Below are 6,679 nucleotides of genomic sequence, written 5' to 3'. Positions count from 1 at the left end.
AATGGAACAGATCTTTTCTTTCTGCAACAGTATTTAAAAAAAATAAATAATTCCCTCCAATATTTCCATCTGTTAACGTTACAACAGCCCTGTTAGTACTAGCTGGAGAATTTTGTTCACTTCTACATGTCAGTCAATCTTGAGACAATTCTTCAGTAACTGAAATAATAAAATCTAATCTTTCAAGGGGTTTGTGTTTGTGTTTTCTTTTTAAAGGATGCAACAATTTAGCTACATTCTACCCATGATACTGAAATACTTTTTTCAAAGCCTTTGTGGAATGCCTTTCTTCTAAATATTGATACATCAATCCCCCCCCCCCCCCCAATATAGTCATTGTAATTTCTTATCACAGTCTGTATTGTTTATTTTTGTACAAGTTTTGAATGTTTTTGTGCTTCACTCAACGCCTGTCTTTACATCAGAAGACAAACAGGTTTTTTTTCTCTAAATCCAAGTATCAGTTACTACTCAGATATTTTTTTCTGGCCAATATTCTACTTCTAACATGCACTTTATTTTTCCTTTTTAGTTTCTAGTTCTAGTAACAAAAGTACCATTTTCATACAAATTTTTAGCCAAAGGAATAGAACGGAAAAAATTATCAATAAATAAATGACCTTTCCTGAACAATTCACACATGTCTAATGTAATTTTATTACAAAATGAAACCTTCTATAATTTTTTTCTTTTTTATAAGCTCCCTTTCACACAAAAAAAAAAAAACTTGAGCAACAGTGGAATAACAGAGTTGCAAACTGACCATAACTTAACTAACTCCCAACTGATGTTTTTACAGTAAATATTGAAGCAGCCAAGTGCAGATTTTGTTGTGATCATGCTATCATTAATTGAAATAAACTTATTAGGAGTAAAGTAATGTTTATATGTTTTATTGAAGTGATCAACTAATGACTGAAATCTTGCGCAAGGATCGTATTCTGGTTCACCAGGTTTTGGGATGTCTTTGGTTGTTTGTAATATGAAGAATGTTAAAATAAGACTGAAAACAACTTTGGCTAAGATTTGTCTGAACACGGCATGCTCTGAGTAGACATTCTCTGAGCAAGTTTTCTATTTATTCCCATCCAAAATCAAATTGACAATAAATAACCTAAAATAAGCAATATGGCAAGAATTTCTAAGTGGACAACATTTGACTCGCAGCAATTCATGGTAAACCAAAATTATGTTCCATGCCAGGGTCATTTTCATAATTAACCTCACAGTCTGGCCATTGGATGCATGAAGTTTTTAAGTAATTGAACATTATTATTTATTAATAAAATATGTATATTTATGCAATATGTTATGTACTGTACTGCTCAAACATAACTTAATACAATTTGTTATTAGTATTTGAATTGCTCTAGCAATTTACTTGTATACAATGACCTGTATGCATTACTATTTATTTTGTAACATCATGTTTAATATTTATTTATTGTACAATTATGTGTTCTTTGCACAATTGCAATTAATGTAATATTATATTATTTATTTTCTTGTAAAATTGTGAGATAATAGATCAAAATCTGTTATTACTTATATTTTACTATAATATTAAGAAAAAAAGTTATTATTGATTTTTTGGCAGGCAGTATGTTCATCAGCTTCATAAGTTATTCATTAATATTTATGATGTTTTAGTACAGTCTTGTTTTCTTCTTTTCTACAGCTGTATATTTAGTTAGCCCAAGTACAGCTGATGTTAATATATGTATTAATTTAATAGTATTGTACTGTTCACTCGCACCTTCATGACTACACATGTTCATCTCATTTCATTAATTAAAAAACATGACAGCAATGTAAATAAAATATAATACAACTAAATATGTAAAAAGCTAAGCAAGAAACATTAAATAATCATTTGAACAAGTGAATCAGTTTATTAACATAAAGTTATTATATGGATTACAATATTTAGATTAGTGGGCATGACTGCAGATACTATTCAACTCACACATTTGTGAACATTTTTGGTTGGTTATCTTCCCTTTCATCTGATAACAGTCTGTCACTTACTTCATTTTCAATAATTAAATTTAATAAATTAATTCTACTAATTCATAAAGCATGCAAAACAAATGACACTGAAAACAATAGCATGCACAGCTGACTGACAAAACTACACAACTGTCGAAAGCAGTCTAAATCAACTAACTAACTCTTGGCCTGCATATAAATTTATATACATTGTGTAAATTTATATATATTATAAACCTACAATTCCATGTGATTAATTTACATGTAAAATTTCATTGATTAAAAAAAATTACAAAAAAAATTTTTAACATCCTGGTAACATGACTGTATTTCTAGACAAAACTATATCTCAATGTTAGTACCAAAAAGGTTAACCAGTTTGTGTAGTGTGGGCTGATGTTTTTTGATATGAGCTCTATGTTACTTAAACCACATTCATGTCTATGCTTTTTGAAACTGTATCTTATATCAGTAATGTTGTAGTTTGCTAGTATGGATGTTTGTACCCACCAGGTTGGTCTAGTGGTGAACGCGTCTTCCCAAATCAGCTGATTTGGAAGTCAAGAGTTCCAGCGTTCAAGTCCTAGTAAAGCAGCTATTTTTTACACGGACTTGAATACTAGATCGTGGATACCGGTGTTCTTTGGTGGTTGGGTTTCCATTAACCACACATCTCAGGTATGGTCGAACTGAGAATGTACAAGACTACACTTCATTCACACTCATGCATTCATCCTCTGAAGTATTATCTAAACAGTAGTTACCGGAGGCTAAACAGGAAAAGAAAGAAAGTATGTTTGTATTATAGCAAAAATTTAAAAAATTCTTTTTCTCACTAAGAATGGAATTTTATATAATTCTATTATTCTGATATAACAGTTACGTCTGCTATTTGAACTCTTAATATAGATGAACAATCATATATTTGTTATCATATATATTTGTTATGCATGAACATAGTAACAGTTTACAGTACAATATTTTACAATAAACATTATTACATCAACATATAATTTCTTCAGTATTAATTTCAATAACTTTATTAATCAAACAAAGTATCAGCTTTTTTGATTAGGTATGTATCTAATGACTTTTTATCTCAATTTTGAAAAATTAAAAACACTGATTTTTTGCTTCGTGAAATTATTTAATTAAATATAATTGTAGAATTATTGGTGATAATGGTTTACATAAACTATGATTTATTTACATAAACATTTAATTATAGTATAACTTTGGTCAAATTGTTTATGTGAAATTATTCTTATATTAAGATTCATAATATATATCTACGTATGCTTTGGTATATAATAAATACTTACGTTTATCTGGGGTTATGGAAACTACTAGAGAGCATTCTGAACAATTTTACATATGTGACTACTTCCATAGATTGGAAGAGCTTCATAGGTTATACAAAAATTAGTTGCCCTACCTATCTTCAAATTTTCACCTGTTTTAACCAGTCATACAATTTTTTTTTATAGATTTGCTATATTAAAGCATACTTAAAATCTTATGGTCTAGTTTAAATAAATCATTATAACAGCACAATTACCTTGATCACATGTCAAGGAACTAAGAGAAAAGAACTGAACAAGAAATTTTACCATTATCATTTTCTTAAATCAACTTCATAAAATATTTTAATAGATGCCAGTTACACAATGTATATATATATATATATATATATATATATATATATATATACACATATACATACATACACACATACATACATATACATACATACACATACACATACATACACATACACATACATACATATACATACATACACACACATACATACACATACATACATACATATACATACATACATACATACACATACACACATACACACACATACATACACATACACACACAACAACCGGAAACTCAGAGGGCCTAACAAGCCATCTAACATCGTTGGTTGGAAGGTGAAATCCCTAGACCCAGAAGTATTGATAACAGCCCTCGATAGTGATCCGATAGAGACTGGATGTGCAGAAGAACATACTAAGGCCCTGATGATGCGAGTAACACAAGCTTGTGATGCCAGTATGCCTCGCAAACGTGTTATCAATTCAAGACCTGCGGTACACTGGTGGAACGATCACATCAGCAACCTTCGTAAAGAGTGTCATAGAAAAAGAAGATTATCTCAGCGTGGCTATCAACGACCCAACTCTGCAGTGCTGATTGCAGAGTATAAAAAAGCTCGTCGTGAACTCAATAAGGCCATAAAAGAGAGCAAAGGAAGATGCTGGAAAGAGCTCATATATGAGGTGGACAAAGACGTGTGGGGCAGGCCTTATAAAGTGGTCATGACCCACCTGAAGAAACAACAAATGCAGTCACCTACGTGTCCTCAGCTCCTTCAGAAAATCGTCACTGCGCTGTTTCCACAGCAACACAATCTCGATTATCAGTTAACGCCAGGCGAACTAGACGACATTCCACCTGTCACTGAAGAAGAGTTGCTGAAGGCCTGTAATCGTGTAGGAAATAATAAAGCGCCGGGATTGGACGGAATCCTGAATATAGCCTTGAAAACCATCATAAAGGCAGCACTAGCATTATTTCTAGACGCGTACAACGCATGCCTCAAGGAGGGGACTTTTCCTCGTAAGTGGAAACAGCAACGGTTAGTACTGTTACCTAAAGGGAAGAAACCGCCAGAAGAACAGTCATCTTACAGACCACTCTGCATGCTAGATACGGCGGGTAAGATATTTGAGCGTATCATCCATCAGCGAATAGATGCAGTGGTTGACCCACTCCTGGCAGATAACCAGTATGGATTCCGGAAAGGACGATCAATCCTGGACGCGATCAACCTGGTTGTCAATACGGCCAAGGAGGCGATCGCAGGAACTAGATGGAAGGGTGGAACGAAGAAGTACTGCCTGGTTGCTGCCTTAGACATCAGAAATGCTTTCAATTCCGCTAATTGGGACTGCATCATGCAAGCTCTCGACGAGAAAAACGTGCCAGTATATCTTCGCAGACTAGTGATTAGCTATTTTACAGATAGAGTGCTGAAGTATGATACAAAGAATGGTCCGAAAGAGTATGATATAACCGGTGGTGTGCCACAGGGCTCTGTTCTCGGTCCACTTTTGTGGAATATCATGTATGACGGGCTCCTGAGATTGAAGTTTCCAATGTGTTTCAAAATGTGTCAAACTGGTAGCGTATGCGGATGATGTTGCCGCAGTGATCGTCGCCAAGCACCTCGACGAGATTCAACAGCTGTTTGACATTACTTTTGAGAAGATCAACCAGTGGATGGATACAGTTAACCTTCAACTGGCCAAGCAGAAGACCGAAGCAGTGCTTATTACCAGCCGAAAAAAAGTTGAAACAATTAAGCTAAAAGTCGGTGACCAAGAAATTACATCACAACCTCATATACGATATCTGGGAGTGATGCTTGATGCCCGACAAGCAGCAAGTAGAACACGTCTGTACGAAAGCGTCAGTAGTGAGAGCTTGTCTCGCACGATTGATGCCGAACGTCGGAGGCCCAAAGCAGAGCAGAAGGCTACTATTGTCATCAGTAGTAACATCGGTGCTCACTTACGGAATATCAATTTGGGCTGACGCACTAGAGACGCAAGATTCGTGGAGAAAGGCGGGACCGATATATCGTATGAGTGCATTACGAGTCGCAAGCGCTTTCCGCACAGTGTCTGAGGATGTGTCATTTCCGGAACTCTGCCTCTTAGAGTTCTAGCTGAAGAACGACGCAACCTTTACCATCGGAAGATGTCAACCTTACTGAGTGCTGAAGAACTCAAGACAGAAGAGCGACATAAAAGCATCGCACGTTGGCAGCTACAGTGGGATGTTGCCGTGAAAGGCAGGTGGACACACCGTCTCATACTACGGATTGACTTTTGGCTGAATCGTAATCACGGTGAGGTCAACTACTATCTAACGCAGATGTTATCAGGACATGGCTGCTTTCGAGAATACTTACACCGCTTCAAGCACGATAATTCTCCAGAGTGCCCGTCCTGCCCAGGAGTCAATGAAGATGCAGAGCATGTTTTCTTTGTGTGCCCACGATTTTATCCACAGCGTGATCAACTCGAAAACATCTTACATCAAAGTATCCAACCTGAGAGACTAATAGAAGCAATGTTGTCGTCAAAAGCCGCATGGAACGCAATAAGCACGTTTGCAACAGACGTCCTTACAGACCTGCGTTCCATCGAAAGAAAAAGAGCAAAGGACCACAACATCTAGAAGAAAGAAGTAATAACATCTTAGCTACCAGAAGGAAGAGCAGTAGCTAAATCCTCCCCCCCGCGAAGTAATGCCTAACGGCGGATACCGTGGGGGATCAGAGCTCAGAGGATAGCGGAGGTTTTAGTCGGTATTAGCATTAACAAGTCACCTTTAAGTTAATGTTTGAGTCCGACATACCAGGCAAAACATCTAAGCCAGAGATTCGTAAAACATACATACACATACATACATACATACACATACATACAATACATACATACAATACATACATACAATACATACATACATACATACACATACATACATACATACATACATACATACATACACATACATACATACATACACATACATACATACATACATGAAGACCACAGGAAAAAAAGGACCCCATTTTGTATCTGAACCTTTTTTTGTCTAATTTGTAGGC

This window comes from Lycorma delicatula, chromosome 1 (assembly GCF_047948215.1).
Source record: "Lycorma delicatula isolate Av1 chromosome 1, ASM4794821v1, whole genome shotgun sequence".
NCBI classification, from domain to species: Eukaryota; Metazoa; Arthropoda; class Insecta; order Hemiptera; family Fulgoridae; genus Lycorma; species Lycorma delicatula.
The sequence above is the reverse complement of the archived record's forward strand: the minus strand, read 5'-3'. Positions refer to the sequence as shown.